The sequence below is a fragment of the Myotis lucifugus genome, unplaced genomic scaffold, assembly GCF_000147115.1.
Source record: "Myotis lucifugus unplaced genomic scaffold, Myoluc2.0 scaffold_304, whole genome shotgun sequence".
NCBI lineage: Eukaryota > Metazoa > Chordata > Mammalia > Chiroptera > Vespertilionidae > Myotis > Myotis lucifugus.
The window spans coordinates 172908-187787 of record NW_005871352.1 but is presented as its reverse complement, the minus strand read 5'-3'; positions in this window follow the sequence as shown (position 1 = coordinate 187787).

Here is a 14880-nt window from a genome sequence, read left to right as displayed (position 1 = left end):
TCTCCATCCCAGCCCCGCCTTGCAGTCATTACACAGTCATTACTTTTTCTATGCTGGTTTCTTTGCATCAATTTGCATTACGTTATTCATTCCATTTTTAGAATGGGTTTGCACAGGCAAGCCTTTGCTACATCAAACAAGAGAAGTAAATCATTTTCTCTTAATGTGTCCCTGCCTGAAGTATTTAGAGTCTGTATAATTGCTCATGTCTTACCCCAAGAGATATATGTTCTATTTAAATACATATATTTTCTTTCTCTCAATCTTAAGGATGCAGAGAGAGAGCATCTATCATATCATAGAAGGCAATCCACTGAGGTGCCACACCTCCGTCTGCAGGAAAGGCACCCCATAGACCAAGACTATACAGAATTTACTTTCTTTTCTATAGGATCTGAGATAGGCTCTTTCTATAACTGGGCCCCTCTGCAATTGGAGGTTGTATGTGGACCTGGCAATGATTGGTAATGAGATGTGGTTTATTTATTTGGGAGACCTGTTCACTATATAGTCTATTCATGTGTAAAGGGAATTACAATGGGCGGGTCAGGAGGAGCTAGAACCTCTGGTCTCAGATCTTGTGTTCCTCCCACTGCTGGCGCTGGGTAATCTGAGCCACTTGAAGGTGATTATTAATTATCAAGTTTCCATACTGTTGTTGCCAAAGGGTCAGAGGAATTAGTCTTAACTGAAAATTGACAATATAGGCAGCAGTGAAGTGGGCCAGTTTCCACGGGCTAGGGAAAGTGTGTTCCCTCCAGGGTAGGTAAGGACCATCCCCTGCCACATTTTTGAGTTATGGTGAGGTGCCTGGAGGTCCTCTGAGAAGGGTTAAGAATGTGGTATTAGGTCTTCAAGCACCTGGCAACACCTCCTTGGGTGCCTGGCTTTGAAAAAGAAAGCTCCTCCCATTCCACACACAGACTCACACTCACACACATACACATGCAGACTCACACATTCCATAACACATTTATCAACATTCACAAAAGCACATACAAACATGCAGTCTCACAGACATACTTACACATAAAAACACACACATGCATACACATGTAAACACTCAAACACAGAGACATACACACATATGTACATGCTAGCTGGGCACTGCGCAGACTTTTTCCAAAGAACTGTCTCTAGCCCCAGCCCTCTTCTACCACCTCCGACCTAATGATACACTGGTCTGAGCTGACATCTAGGTGACCTGGCTCTCCTGGGCTCAGTCCATGAATTTTTCCCATGCCAATAGCTCTAGGATTGAGTCTCTGAAAGGAATGATGAAAACTGGGAAGTTAGGGGATGACTTCCCTTTCTTCCTCAATAGAATCGTTGGACCCTGCCCTAGCTGGTTTGGCTCAGTGGATAGAGAGTGGGCCTGTGGACTGAAAGGTCCCGGGTTCAATTCCAGTCAAGGGCATATGCCTGGGTTGTGGGCTTGATCCCCAGTAGGAGGTGTGCAGGAGGCAGCCAATCAATGATTCTCTCTCATCATTGATGTTTCTATCTCTCTCTCCCTCTCCCTCTCCCTTCCGCTCTGAAATCAATTTAAAAAAATACATATAAAAAGAATGGTTGGACTAAATGAAACTACCAATGTTTGGTAGGCAGCTTGTGGTGGAAAGTGTATCATGCGTTTGCTTTTAAATTGAGGGGGGCAACTGCGCGTGGTCATGACAATCACAAAGGGAATTGGCACTACCACAGAAGTGCTAATTCTAATCCTGACAGAAACAACAGAGTTCAGCTTTCACTTTCTTTTTAAACCTCTTTATTTTTATTTATTCTAGTGTTTTTCATTACCTGATAATTCGTGGCTATCATAGTCTTGTGAAAAATTTAGGTTATGCCAATGTCTCCCCTACACGTGGTCTGGTCATAGGAGACAACGACCATTAACAGGTTGTGTATGGCCTTCCAGACGGTAAACTGTCTGGTGGGGACTTTCCTGACAAAGGGTGCCCTATTACATAAATTGTCTTACAACTTGCATGTTTCCCTCTTAATCACATGTCTTCATGGTCTCTTGTTTTGTTTTTTAATCCTCACCTGAGGTTAATTTTCCATTGATTTCTAGAGAGAGTGGAAGAGAGAGGATAAGACAGAGAGAAATATCGATGTGAGAGAAGCACATCGATTGGTTGCCTCCTGCACAAGCCCCAACCAGGGCCCAGGCCGGGGAGGAGCCTGCAACCCAGGTACATGCCCTTGACCGGATCGAACCCAGGACCCTTTGGTCTGCAGGCCAACACTCTATCTACTGAGCCAAACCGCCTAGGGCATTCATGGTCTCTGCAATAAGTGATTTTTATAAGAAACAAGTCAGCGACCTTCAAGGGGGCCCTTCCCCCACTTCTGCCGAGTGCCACGCTGTGCTTGAGGTTCCGTTGGAAATTCCTGATCACGGGCTCCTGCTTTTCCCGTCTCACAGTTACAGCACTCGCTCTATAGCGTGCCTGGGCTCCCGCCCGTCTGCTGCGGCCATGTGAAGGAAGCAGAGTCGTCTTACTGTAATTATTTGAGGTTCTGGGCATTTTTCTGTGCATCAAATCCAGTAACACAAAACAGAGGAAAACCATTATGCCCCAAACCCAGCTATTTACTCTCTCCCACACAGCACTTTCTGGGAAAGGGAGACTGTGGTGATCTGGGGAAGGGATTGGCCACCATCCTCAGAGAGGTCCCAGAGCCGTGATTTACAGAGAGCACTCCAGCTCCCCATGGGGTCAACCCAGGCACGTGGGGACCTTTGCCCACGGATTAAAACACCACAGATGTGATCAGACTTTTTTCTCATACCCCGATTCCATCACTTCCTAGCTCTGAAACTTTGGTTCAGATCCTTATTATCTATACGCCTTACTCTACTCATCTAGAAAATAGAGATAGTAAAAATTAGCGCTATTTTATGGGATTTTTGTTAAGCCCAAGTGAGAGAATACATAAAAAGCCCTTGACACAGTGCCTGGCATGTACTAATTCCTGAGGAAATATTATCTGCTGGGTGAGTTTTTCCCTCCCTTCTTTCTCCTAGAATTCTTCTTGGTGGCTCCACCCATTTCGGTCTGCCCAGAGAGCACCCCTTCCCAGCTCAGGCAAACTTGCAATAATGGGAACCTGCCTACTGCCCCAGCCTGGCTCTTCCCTAAGAGGTGCTCCCTGGGATTTGCCCTCAACCCCCTTTTCTAGGACCTTCAGAGCTAGTTATTAGAGAGCTTCCTTTCCACCCCAAGTCCAGCTGAAGCTTACCCTCTCTCATTCATGCACTCATCATTCATTCTTTCAAGACAGATGTGTGCTAGTGCCTGCTCTGGGCCAAGCACTGTGATAGGCGATGGGGTAGAAAGAGATGCAGTCCCAGCTCTGAAGGAACCCAGTGTGTTGGGGGTCAGGGACCGGTAACCTGGCTATTACAATGCAGGGAGACAAATACATGCGCTGATGAGAAGGCATGTCCAATGCTTCCAGGAGGGACATGCATACCAGCCTTACAGTTGTTTCTCTATGTTCTAGGAGATTTCTCTAACTCTCTCTTCCAAACCTCCTATTGAATTTTTTTTATGTCATCATTACATTTCCAGGTTGCCTTTCTTGTTCTAATTATTCTTTTTTTCTAGTAGTTCTTAAAAAGTGTATAGAAATCAGCTAGGAATGTACATTCGGACTGGGACAGATTATCATGACCTGAGCAGGAAGCCTAGATTACCCCAGTCTTTCAGGTCAGGTCCTCCGTATGACCCAGAGACAATTGGCCAAGCTGATAAACAGTCATTCAAACCGTCACTCGTGGTATCAATATTATTGTTGTCTGCTATTGCAGGTTATGGTTTAGGGCGGTGAGGGACATGGTGTGTGCTTTGAAGATTTCACTGACAAATGACCAATGAATGACAACACTAAGGAGTAAGTTCCACATGCATCGGTGTATGGATGGACCAGGAAACCACTGAGGAAGAATCTGGGAAGAAGAAGGAGAAAGGGCACAGTAGAAATGGCAATTTTCTGGCTGGTGTGCCTCAATAGTTGAGCATCGACCTATGAACCAGGAGGTCATGGTTGGATTCCCATTCAGGGCACATGCCTGGGTTTCGGGCTCCATCCCCAGTGTGGAGCATGCAGGAGGCAGTCAATCAATGATTCTCTCTCATCATTGATGTTTCTCTCTCTTTCTCCCTCTCCCTTCTTCTCTCTGAAATCAACGAAAACATTGAGAGAGGGAGAGAGGGGAAGAGAGAGAGAGAGAGAGAGAGAGAGAGAGAGAGAGAGAGAGAGAGAGAGAAGGATAAGTTTAAGGATAAGAGGTAATTCCCCAGACAGAGGAAGGGGCAAAGGGCAGACAGCATTCCTGGCAGAGAGAAAGGCGTGTATTGAATCAGAGAGGTATTAAAGGGCTTATGGCCTGTTTGAGGCTGGTGAGAACTTCTGTGACTGGAATAGAGTTCGCAGAGCAGGGAGGCCCGGGGCAAGGGCACTGGCAGGAGGTGAGGCCCCGAGAGGTGGATTAGTCTGGACTGTGCAGGGCCTCACCTGTCATGTTGAGGATTAGGGCTTTGTATGTGTGGTTCTCAAACACTCAACGTGGACCCTTCGGAAAATATGATGAAAATTTCGGGCCTTCTCACCCCCCCAGAATGCACATAATCGCCAAGTTGCAGGCTTCAAAGGCTCTGAAGCCCATTCCTGTTCCTGGAGCCAGGCAGTGAAGAGCCCACGAAAGTTTCAAGCAGGAATGCACGTTCAGACAAAGGGCTGCGTTCTGGCTCTTCCACATCCTGGTGTGTGCGGCTGCAGCGTCACCGCTGTGCCACCTTGACATCCCACAGCCACCTCGGATTTCAGTGGCAGTCCAGGTGGACAGTTCTGTGCAAACCCTGATGTGTCCACATTGGCAGTCACCTGCTCCGTGACCTCCACACAGGCCCCGTCCCAGGCAGGGCAGCCGTGACCTAGGGACCGAGGGGAGAGGGAGTCGGTGCATAAATGCCCCAGCCCCCCCTTTTCCAGGCCACTGTTCCTCTAAACACTTTCTGTCTTCTAAAGGGTTTCAAAATCTCTCACAAGCTGATAGACCCCATCCATTCTCTTTTTACACCATTTCTTTAAAAATCGTTAATGTATAGTGGCTGTCAAAAGGAAAAAGAGCTAAGTGCTTCTACTCAGTTGGCAATTACTAGCAAGACAGCTTAAATTTTTTTGTACTACTCAGAGTAAAAAGTTTAAACTATAAACTTTTTTTAAAAAAACATTTATTTCAGAGAGAAAGGGGGAGGGAGAGAAAGATAAAAACATCAATGATGAGAGGGAATCATTGATTGTCTGCCTCCTGCGTGCCCCACACTGGGGATCAAGCCCCAACCCAGATATGTGCCCTGACCAGGAATTAAACTCTGACCTACTGGTTCATAGGTCAACACTCAACCACTGAGCCATGATGGCTAGGCTAAAATGTAAACTTTTAAAATAAATGTTAAGTTACTAGACTAATTGTGGTGATCACTTTTAAGGTACATAAATGTTGAAGCACTATGTTGTACACCTGAAACTAATATAAAATTGTTTAATTATAATTTAAAATAATAAAATAAAACACTTTAAATTTTAAAAGATATTAAATTGGGATTAAATAATGAAGAAATTAGAACCAAAATGGATCAAGTCCCTAAAGCTGGGATTAAAGATTAAAGAATTTAAAAATCAGTTTTAATTAATCAAGTGTAAGCCATGTGCCCAGTGTTCCATTATCACATTCTCTACAAAGGTCAAAACACTCACAGTCTGTGCTGTGATCCTAGTTTATGTTAAAAAAAAAAGGGGGGGGAATAAATGTTGAGTCTTACTTTTGAAAAAGTGTAACCCCTCCTGGTCCCAGGATTGAAACGGTGAAACATTCTGCAGGACTAGGAGACCAAAGGATTCCAAGGTATTTGTTTTTCAAGTAGTTAATTCTTTTTTAAATTAACTTTATTGGGGTGACATTGGTTAATAATAATTATATAAGTTTCAAGTGTAGATTTCTATTACACGTGATCTGTATATCGCGTTGTATGCCCATCACCCGAAGTCAAATTATCTTGCATCACCATATATTTGGCTCCCTTTACTCTTTAATGAAGTGGTTAATTCATTGAAAAGAAAATTAGGAAAAACAATTTCTGACCATGACTTTGACTTTTCTGTCAACCTATGGTTGCGACATCGTGTAGAGTTTCGAAATTCAAGGGCTTCCTTAAATACAGGCATATAAGAGAAATTGGATTTGGGGCTTGAGAGTAGGAGAATGTGCCAAGACAAAATTATTGAGAAGAAATCAAGTAGTCTTTCTATTGCTTGTTGACTCTGTGATACAGAAAACTCATTTTTTGTGGTCTTTGAGCATCTCCAGAGAATATCACGGCCAGGAATATCTTGGGAGAAGGGAAAAGGGGAGAAGGAGGCTAGGGAGGGGCAGAAAGGAAAATGCAATGGGAAATTCAAAGAAATTTTTCTATTTAAATATTTTTTAAAAGCATCATCAGGTCTTATTTTGGTTTCATTGTTGTTGTTCTATTTTTGTTTTGCTTTGTCTTGTTTTCGGAGACTTTCTCACAGACATTTATAGAATGACTTTGTGAAAACAACACCAGTACTAGAGACAGAGGCTACATAAACATCTAATCAGTTTGTGACAGGGTCTCAGTTTCTTCTTCTGTGGCTTTCGAGCACCTTGAAATCACCAGGACAGTGTTATAAAAGATTGATACTTGAGTCTCCCTCCCATAGATTCTGGTTTAGTCTCTAGAGTGATCTGATCATGATGTTAACGATCTTCCCAGGTGATTCTAAGGTACAGCCAAGGTTGAGATGGTTTTTAGTCACTACCTCTTATATATTAATGTGCGCACAAATCACCTGGGGATCTAGTTGAAAAGCAGATTAGAATTGAATAGGTTTGGGATAGGGCCCAAGAGTCTGCATTGCTAACAATCTCCTAGGTGATGCAGATGCTGCTGGTCAGAGGACCACACTTTGAGAAACAATGGACTAAAGATATCTGAGGTTCCTTTGAGCTGTTAATGCTCATTCTACCAGGTTACTAGATTTTATGCCCTTAATTATCATTCTATTTGGACTCAGACAACTCTGAGCATTATGGCATCAGTAATGGGTAGACTATTATGCAGCCATGAAAAGTTATGCTTATGGAGATCATATAGTAATAAAGAGGCAGTTTATGTTATGATGAAAAATGGAAAAAATAGTGACAGAATTTTATATACTAACAAGTAGGTCAAACAAATAAAAATGTATAGAAAATACTGGGAATAATTGTCAAACATTAATAGTGATCTTGATGCTGATATTATTCTTCTATTTATTTTTTATAATTTTTTAGTATTCCATAATGAACTCCAGTTATTTTTATAATGAAGAGAATGGTTTCAAAATAAATGCCTAAACATCTGCAAGTCAAAATAATATGGTTATTATATTACTTTTATTATATACTAGAGGCCCGGTGCATGAAATTCATGCACGGGGCGGGGGGGGGGGAGGAAGTTGTCCCTCAGCTTAGCCTGCACCCTCTCCAATCTGGGACCACAGGAATCAGGCTTAAACCAGCAGTCAGACATCCCTCTCACAATCTGGACTGATGGCGCCTAACCGCTCGCCTGCCTGCCTGTCTGATTGCCCCTAACCACTCCCCTGCTGGCCCGATTGATGCCTAACTGCTCCCCTGCCGGTCCGATCGCCCCCAACTGCTCTCCCCTGCCAGCCTGATTGCCCCCAACTGCCCTCCCCTGCTGGCCTGGTCACCCCTAACTGCCCTCCCCTGCAGGCCTGGTCCATCTTGTGATAGCCATCTTGTGGCAGCCATCTTGTGATGATGTGAGGGTGGCCATCTTGTGGCGGCCATCTTGTGATGATGTGAGGGCAGTCATCTTGTGGTGGTTATCTTGTGACTATGTCACTCGACACCCCCTAGGCTTTTATTACATAGGATAGTTTATAGATATATATTATTTAGTTTAATATAGATATATTAAACACTTTTACATATCGAATTTTATATTTATATATGCCTTTGTTTAATATTTTTCCCAGATTTGGGGGGGTATAATTGACATGTAACATTGTATAAGTTTAACTTGTACAATGTGATGATTTGACATATGTGCATATTGCAATTTTGACTATCACAATGAAGTTAGTTAACATCATCATCATCTCACATAATTAACCTTTTGTGTGTGTGTGGTAAGAACATTTTAAGATATTTTCTCTTAGCAACTTTCAAGTATGTAATACAGTATTGGTAAATATAGTCACTGTGCTGTACATTACATTCCCAGAACTTTTTCCTTTTATAACTAAAGTTTGTATCTTTTGACTAACATCTCTCCATTTCCTCTAGCTACTGATAACCATCATTCTACTCTCTGTTTCTATTAGTATGGCTTTTTTAGATTCTACACATAAATGACATCATTCAGTATTTGCCTTTTTTTGTCTGACTTATTTCACTTAGCATAATGCCCTCAAGTTTTATTTATATTGTTGCAAATTTCCTTCCTTTTATGGATGAATACTATTCCATTATATGCATCTTTTTTTTTTACCTACTCATCCATTAGTGGACACTTAGGTGGCTTTCATAATATTTTATATTAATAAGTACAGCTAGTATAAATCTTTTTAATACATAAGAAACTCTAAAAGATATAGATGGAGGCCAAAACTGTCTCATTGGTCATAGTGTGGTTCTTTCCACTAAAACATTCTATCTCTCTGTACAAAATGTCATATTTGTCCCAAACAAGACGAACCCAAGGAAGCCCAACCCAAGACACATCATAATAGCCCTAACCGGTTTGGCTCAGTGGATAGAGTGTCGGCCTGCAGACTGAATGGTCCCAGGTTCGATTCCGGTCAAGGGCATGTACCTTGGTTGCGGGCACATCCCCAGTAGGGGGTGTGCAGGAGGCAACTGATCGATGTTTCTCTCACATCAATGTTTCTGGCTCTCTATCCCTCTCCCTTCCTCTCTGTAAAAAAATCAATAAAATATATATATTTTTTAAAAAGACACATCATAATAAAAGGCTAATATGCAAATGGTCATCACGCCCTCATGTGTAACGACTGATCAGCAGGAGGCGGGGCTTGATGAGGGACCTGAGGCTTGCGTCCCCTCCCGGCAGGGCTTAACAGGGGTGGGATCAGCCGGGTCTGGGTCTTGCACGATTTCAAGGTGTGCAGGGGTGGGCGGGGACTTGACTCTGGGTCCTGTGGCATGCCCCAGACTCTGACAGGAGGGAGATTTTCATATACATTTTACTAATTTTCTTTCATTTCTGACACTTCTATTATAGAGAAAGGGCAAATAGCAATATTAAAATATTTCCTCTAATTAATTCCCTTTTAATGTGCACGAATTTCATGCACCAGGTCACTAGTTATAATTAAAATGCCAAAGTTTAAAGATAAAGAGATAATCTTAAAAGCAGCAAGAGAAAAGCAGTTGGTTACCTTCAAGGGAGCTCTGATAAGCTGTCAGCTGCTTTCTCAACGGAAACTTTGCAGACCAGAAGGTATCGGCACAAAATATTCAAAGTGATGAAAAGCAAGGACTTACAACCAAGATTATTCTACCTAGCAAAGCTATCATTTAGAATCAAAGGACAGATAAAGAGCTTCCCAGACAATAAAATGCTAGAAGAGTTCATCATAACCAAACCAGTATTACAAGAATTATTAAAGGGTCTTCTTTAGAAGAAGAAGGAAACAAATATAAAAAATAGAATTAATAAAATGGCAATAAAAACATATCTACCAAAAATTACTTTAAGTGCAAATGGATTAAATGCTCCAATCAAAAAAACATATGGAGGTTCAATGGATTACAAAACAAAACCCTTACATATGCTGTCTACCAGAGACTCACTTCAGATTGAAAGATGCACACAGACTAAATGTAAAGGGATGGCAAAAGATATTTTATGAAAATAGAAACAAACAAACAAAATAGACTTTAAAACAAGGCTTTAGAATAAGAAACAAAGAAGAACCCAGCAGTTCCACTTCTGGGTATTTATTCAATGAAACTCAAAACACTAAATCAAAAAGACATATACATCCAGATGTTCATTGCTGCATTATTTACAATAGCCAACTTGTGGAAGTAATCTAAGTGTTTGTCAAAAGATGAATGAATAAAGAAGTGATGCATATATATAATGGAATATGACATCATAGATGGCCCTAGAGGGTATTGTGCTGAGTGAAATAAGTCAGACAGAGGAAGACAAATGTCATATGATTTCACTTAGATGTGGAATCTAAAAAACAAAATAAATAAAGCAGAACAGAAATAGGCTAGATACAGAGAACATTTTAATGGCTGCCAGATCAAAGGAGTTTTGGAGGGATGGGTGAAAAGGTGAAGGCATTAAGAAGTACAAATTGGTAGCTACAGAATAGTCATGGGGATTTGAAGTACACATAGGGAATATAGTCAATAATATTCTAATAACTATGTATGGTGTCAGATGTGTACTAGATTTATTGTGATGATCACTTAGTAACTTATATAATGTCTAATCACTGGGGTGTGTACCTGAAACTAGTGTAATATTGTATGTCAATTGTAATTAAAAAATTTATTTAAAGTCAATAAAATGTCATCTTTGTGTCTGATAAATAACTCACGGAGCACTCCAAATTGTAAGTAGTCATGTGAGACAAGGGAAAGACAATTAGACCAAGTACAAGGAGACCAGAAGTCTTATCTAACCTTGCCAGGTAATCAATTAGCTTTGTAACCTTGGGCACGTGGCTTAAATTCTCTGAGGCCTCATTTTTCTTTTGTAAAATGGGTATTAATAGAAATGCCTACTTCATAGGTCACCACGAAGATGAAATGAGATAGCAGGCACTCAATAATTGATAACTTGTGTAACCTCTAAAAGTTTTGGTTTCCACTTCAAGGAATTAGAGAGTAATCTAGAAGGTCTCTAAGGATCTTTTAAACTCTAGCTTGAGACGTTAGAGAATTCTACTTTTTGAAAGATTACTTGGAATTTCTCTGGATATCAAATAAGGTTCTGCTGTATCTGGCAGCCAGGATAAAAACTGAATAACTCAGGGGAGCTCACAGTCAAACAATTCAATACAGTATGATATGTGTGATAATGGGGAGATATATAAAGTGCTATGAAGGTCTAAAAGTGGGTGTCAGAGAGATGCTGATAATGTGGGTCTTGAGAGGGACGGGGAACAAAAGGCACTCAGGCAGAGGGAAGCACACGTGCAAAGACTTGCAGATATGAAAGACTGTGAGTCTGGTGTGGCTGCGGAGTATGGGTGGGGGAGCATAGCAGAGATGAAACCTGGACGGATACAGTTTAGGGAGGACTCTCTTGACTATCATGAAGACTTAATGGTATAATATAACCAGATTTGGATTTTAACACTAACTCTAACAGCAGTGAGGAAGATGATTTGAAGGAAGGAGGTGAGGTGAGAGGTTATGACAACAATCTAGGGCAGTGGCGCAAAGAAACACAGAAGGGCGTGTTAGATAGACTGATAGGCTTTAATGATTGTTTGCAGGTGCTGGCATGGGCAGGGAATGAGGAGAGGAGGAGTTCAAAGATGCCCGTGACCCAGACAGAACATGCAGGAGGAGCAGGATTGGTGCGAGGAGTGCTAATACATTCAGTGTGCGATGGAGCATCCCGGAAGGCAGTGCAGATTCATTGATATGTGCACCTCTAAGACTGGAGGGAGAGAGATTACAGACTGTGTGCCAGTGGTGAAGTGATGGGTGGGTCACTGCTTGTCTCTGGAAACACCAGCAATGTTAGAGGTTTCCATGGCAGCACGTCTCCAAATGTGAGCCAAGGGCAGCCTTGCCTGCATCAGGACCCCTGGGGCTGGTTTCCAGCCAAGGCCCTCGGATACAGAATCTGGAGGTATGAGAGATGACTAAGTCCCTCTTGGCTTTAAGAACAAGAGCCCTTTGAAAAACTGATGAAAGCTATAGACACATTTCCATCCAATAGAAACGTATGAGCTACATTATAGTTTTTAGTTTTTCTAGTAGCCATATTTTAAATAAATAAATAAATAAATAAATAAATAAATAAATAAATAAATAAAAGCTGGTGGGATTTGTTTTAATAATATATTTTAGTCTAATACATACAAAATATGATTTCAATAGTAATCAGTATAATAATTATAAATGCAGTATTTTTTCATTCTTTTAATCACTCTAAATCTTCAAAATGCAGGGGAAATTTTATGCTTCCAGCACACCTCGACTAAGGCTACAATATATGTAGTGCGTTAGACGGTGTAGCCATACATACCTCCCACTCCCCTCCCTGGAAAATATGCATACCGTACACACATAATTTTCTGAAAATTGGCGGAGAGGCTCATAGCTCCTGAAGCCTATGTACGCTTGGTTAAGAACTCTTGTTTTTAGGGTCTTTGGGTTTGTTTTTTTTGAGGCTGGTTCTGAAAAAGGATGGCTTTCTTCAATATTGTGAGATTTAATTTTAAATATTCTAGTCACATAGGATATGAAATAGCATACACTACAGGGTGATAGGAATTTATTTTTGAAAAGTGAAGAAAGAAGCAGATCATTTTGTTTTGTAATTCTACAGTAGACTGTCTACTCAAGAGAGGGATCTTTACATTCTCGGTTGGTTGCAGACTTGGTTTATTAACTCTGTGGGTATTGTTTCTAGGCCAGACAGAAACAAAGAGTGATATGCACTATTTTCCAGGTGGATAGTTTTAAACACAGTTTTAAATTTAGTGAATTTTTAAAATTGGTTTTGGTGGTTTCCTTTCTCCTTGTCATGGTTATATACATATTTTAAAGAAACGGCCTGAGGCACTAGTCCCTTTTCAAACCCTATGTGTTGTTGCTGTAAAGCAGCACCCTTCTAAAGGGTACTTCTTTCTGAATCTCAGACAGAATTATTTTTAGAGGCAGAATCATGTTGTATTGAAAGAATGACCCTTCCTGTAATTGACCGTTGTGATGATTTGGTTGTGGCCTCACATAATTACAGATCTGTGCCAACGGTCTGAGGGCCATCAGCATACTTCCAAGGCCTCTAAATCAAGGGTATGTGGTTAATTGCTCACAGGTGTTTTCTTATGTTTATGAGTACATGCAGTCTATGAATTATACAAAACTTGGCACGAGGAAGGGCCATACGGTTGAGGAGTTTCTTAGATTTATCAGCTAATTAATCAGGCAGGGTAGGGACTTGGCTACTCCGTTGAGGGAGTTTAATTTAGCATTTGGATTATGACTGAGGAGTAATCTGTACTTTTGAAGGAGAATTTTAGAGAAAACAAAAGGAAACAGAAAAACTGGAGTAAGCTGCTGCCACTAAAAGCTCAGCCTAGCCCGGCCGGTGTGGCTCAATGGTTGAGCATCGACCTATGAAGCAGGAGGTCTCGGTTCGATTCCCAGACAGGGCATACTCCCAGGTTGCAGGCTTGATCCCCAGTGTGGAGCATGCAGAAGGCAGCCTATCAATGATTCTCATCATTGATGTTTCTATCTCTCCCTCTCTCTTCTTCTCTGAAATAAATAAAAATATATTTTAAAAAAAGAAAAAAAAAGCTCAGCCTATTCTGGCTGCTTTGTGGAGTTTAGTCAGCCGTGCCTCCGCAAAGAAATGGTGCTAGATTCTAAAATAAAGTGGACTGTCGAATCTCAGAGGGAAGGCAGGGTGGGTGGGAAGAAATCAATCAAGGAACTTGTATGCATATATGCATAATCCATGGACACAGACAATAGGGTGGTGGAGGCCTGGGGTGGGAGGATGGGGGCAGGCTATAGAGGTCAATAGGAGAAAAAGGGGCCATATGTAATGCTTTCAACAATAAAGATTTAAAAGTAAATAAAATAAAATGGACTGCATTGGGGTATTCATCTTAATTTCTAAAACTGTATATAAAGTACAAGCCACATTGTTGATTCTTTTGATTAGTAATGATCATTGTTGTTGGGGCCATGGCTGTGGAGAGTGTGGAAATGCTGATGAGAGGATTCCTGTATTGGATTTGTTTAAAAATTCATCCTAAACAAGTTAAAATGGCATTATTCTGTGGCATAATATGAAATCCAAAAGAACATCCCAATAATTACCCCCAAATAATTTCTATGGCAGTTATTCATGGAAATAAAAATACAGGGGCCTGGTTCAATGAAATTCACCTACAGCAAGTTCGACCCCATCATTCTGCCCAAGAAGCTGGGGGGAAGATGGTTTTGCAATTCAGTTCAACAAGCACAGAAAGCCAGCAACCTCTCATGCCCATGAAATAAAAAGCCAGGGCATGCTTTATGATGGGTCTGGCTTTCCCTTTTATCATAGGAAGCTTCTCCCAAATCATGGGAGTGCCGGGGGATGGGAGGCTTTGCTCTGGCTGAGGTGTGACCTCTGATTGAGCCGCTTACATGTACACAGTGAGTCATTGTTCTGGCAGATGCCCTGCTCTCGACACACATGTGGAGATGTGAAAAAGATGAAAATAATGTGGTCCCTGCCCTCGAGGAGTTTAAATTTGAGAGAAGAGAAGAGAAAAACAAATAAAGAATGTCAATGAGATGTACTAGATGGTATAGATGAGTCTTTCGTCCAGCCAGTGAATCTGGAAACCTTAAATAGAGGCTGCAGCAACTGAGCTCAATTATGAAAGACTAGAAGCCTGGTGCATGAAATTCGTGCACTGGTAGGTCTCTAGCAGCTGCCGGCTGGTACTCCCTCCCCCCCCCCCTCCCCCTTCCACTGCTGCCACTGGTCACTGCCTGCGGGCCTGATTGCCCCACCAATCATCCCACTGCCACCGTTCCAAGTGCTGAGGAAGCTG